At 35.4% G+C, this 2994-nt stretch overlaps 1 protein-coding gene across 1 annotated transcript in view; it reads left to right on the top strand.

Annotated features, from left to right (window-relative positions):
- Nucleotides 1–2994, top strand: part of N6AMT1 (N-6 adenine-specific DNA methyltransferase 1) — a 17158-nt gene that overhangs the window by 3398 nt on the left and 10766 nt on the right. The gene's annotated exons all lie outside the window — the stretch shown is intronic.

The following is a 2994-nucleotide window of genomic DNA, read 5'->3' as shown; positions in this document are numbered from 1 at the left end:
AATTTCTCCACAATTCAAAAGGAATTTATTGATATTTTGGGTTGTGTATCAGGCATCTTATGATCAGAAGTGATCCCAGTTCAAATTGGCTTAAATAAAAGTTGATAACTTCAGACATAGCTGCCTTCAGAAATTGAATTGATGTTATAGGCATCTTTTTTTAGTTCTGAACTTCTCTATTTTTAAGTAGTCTTTCCGTTCATACTAAGATGTTTGGGGTGGCGCCTGTGGCTCAAAGGAGTAAGGTGCCGGTCTCATATGCTGGAGGTGGCGGGTTCAAACGCAGACCCGGCCCCCCCCAAAAATAATAATAAGATGTTTGCGTGTTTGTACCTTACTTCTCAGCGACTCCCCAAGGAAAGAAACTTTTCTATCAGTTCTGCTTCTGTCACTCTAGCAGAAGCCCCAGAATGAGTATTGTTTGGGTTAATTTGGTTCATGTGCATAACTCTCAATCTCTTGCTGTGGTTTAGGATTAGCATATGGTCTTGATTGGCTTCTGCCTGAATAATAGTCCCATCCCAGGAACTAGGTTAGGATAAACCCTACCCAAGCCACTTTGATTGAGAGTGACAGGAGTTGCGCTCTCTGAACAAAAGTCAGAGATATAAAATGAGAAGAAAGGAGAATGTGTCCTGGGCAGTAAAAACAGCTGTAGAAGCATTATTTTACATCAAGGTGTTAACATCATGCATTTTCAAGTTGCAGTTGTTATAGTGTTTCAGATGATGTTGGTAAGATGTGGATAATTTTAAATTTGTAGACCTTTTTTTAGGTGTAAATGTGAAATGCCTTTTTATAAGCAAAAATCTTAATAGCATGTACTAGGTGAACCTAAGAGACACAAAATTGTTTCAGTGTTTCTTGACCAATATTATCTTACATTTATCAGGGTAAGTAATATCCCACCTTTTTACATTTGCAAATGGTTTTGCAGCTTCAGAGATTAACCCAAAGACAGAAGAAGTTCTTTTCTTGTTACTAAAAAATTTAGCCCAGAGTAGCAAGAAAGGTACTCAAGTGATTTATAGGAGATCAATGTAGTGACTTTTAATTTTTTTTAATTTCTCTAATGTACCCATAATTAGTATTAAATGTATGCATTTGGTAGAAAAGTAAATTATTATTTTTTGTTTGTTTGTTTGTTTTTTGCAGTTTTTGGCTGGGGCTGGGTTTGAACCTGCTACCTCCAGCATATGGGGCCAGCGCCCTACTCCTTTGAGCCACAGGCACCTCCCAGAAAAGTAAATTATTAGAAACAACTTAGAATATCTGTTTTTTTAAACAGGTGTGGAAACTGAAGTGAATTACCTTTTTGAAAGTTATATAGCTTGTAAAATAATAAATGCAGAATTTAAGCCCAGATCTTCAGAATCCAAATCAGAAGTCTCATGGTTGTGCTAGGACACAACTGGTGGTTTTCTATGCCAGAATCAGTTCTTGAGTAGTTGAAGTTGACTGTCGTGATACTGAATATCAGCTCCTGGGAAAGCAATAAGCAAGAGAAAGGCACAAGCATAGATATTACGGTCAATTAACAAACTCTTTACATTTACCTGTATTCAGAACACTGGGCATAAATTATCACAACTATCACATAAAATAAAATCATTGTTTTGGATAGCTGAGATTACCTATTTAAAAACTAGTATTTTCATTATATTTCATTTTTACTTTTAGAAGAATTTTTGTTAAATTATGTTGTATATTTATATACCTAAAACATGCTGAATGTAATTTTACCTTTTATTGACTCAGAATCATTAACATTAATATTGATTATTATGTGTTCTATACAGGGTAGACATTACCAATTGCACACAAACTTTATGTCCACCCTGTATAGTGATAACGAAGGCCTTTTCAGACATTCCTTTACACCAGCTGTAGTCTGCAGTAATTTTGCATGATTATTTTCTCTTTTATTATTATTATTATTATTATTATTTTTTAGACAGAGTCTCACTATGTCGCCCCAGATAGAGTGCCATGATGTCTCAGCTCATAGCAACCTCAAACTCTTGGGCTTAAGTGATTCTCTTGCTTTAGCCTCCTGAGTAGCTAGGACTACAGGCGCCCACCACAATGCCCGACTGTTTTTTGGTTGCAGTTGTTATTGTTCTTTAGCAGGCTTGGGCTGGGCTTGAACCCACCATCCTTGGCGTATGTGGCTGGTGCCTTACTCACTGAAGTACAGGCACCGAGCCTTTATTTTCTCTTTATATTTTTACTTTTTGTTGTTACATTTCACTGCAGTCTATCAGTAGAACCTCTTCTCTCCCTTTTCATTGTGCTTTGTGCTAGAAAAGCAACAACCAATTTAGTTGACTTGTATTTAAACTAAGAGTTAAGGTTTAAATTAACTCTGAGTAAGTGTCTCTCATATAAGTAAAGTCTCTCAATAAAGTCTAGTTTTTTTGCTCTGTGATTTAAAACTTCTTATCACAGGCGCCTTTTTTGCTTACTGTTAAATTCTTGAGTAAATTCCAGGGCTGCAAGACTGCTCAAAAGCTTAATAGGTGAGGAATGCTCATAATTACATCCAGTTCATAGTGACTTTCTTTTTCAGATCCATTTTCTCTTTAACTCCAAGACTTTCAATTTTTTTCTTAATGTAGTCAGTTTTTCCCTTTATTTAAAATCCAGTACAAAAATGATTATTACTATATAGTACCTCAGGGGCCATCATAAACAGTTACAAGGCAAATTCTTCTGTTAGTTTCCTTGCTCAACATTTCTGGAAAATTAAATTTTAGTGTTCTTTTTTTTACAATTTGGGAAAGTTAATTTCTTCATGGAACTAAAAAAAAAGGTTTTGGCTATTTCAAAAGTATTTCCCCCTCAGCATTATAACTGAGGAAGACACAAATTAGTCATCTTTTGACCTGCAGGCAAGGTTACATCTGAATTACTTCCCCCAAATGATTCACTTTTCTATTTTTACTTGAGTAAAGAAAGAGGTTATCTTTGTAAGCCTCTCTTCAGAGGTAGTTA

This window comes from Otolemur garnettii, unplaced genomic scaffold, assembly GCF_000181295.1.
Source record: "Otolemur garnettii isolate 467f Iridium unplaced genomic scaffold, OtoGar3 scaffold00111, whole genome shotgun sequence".
Taxonomy (NCBI): Eukaryota; Metazoa; Chordata; class Mammalia; order Primates; family Galagidae; genus Otolemur; species Otolemur garnettii.
Note: the sequence above shows the minus strand (reverse complement) of the source record. Positions and strands in the feature narration are given on the sequence as shown.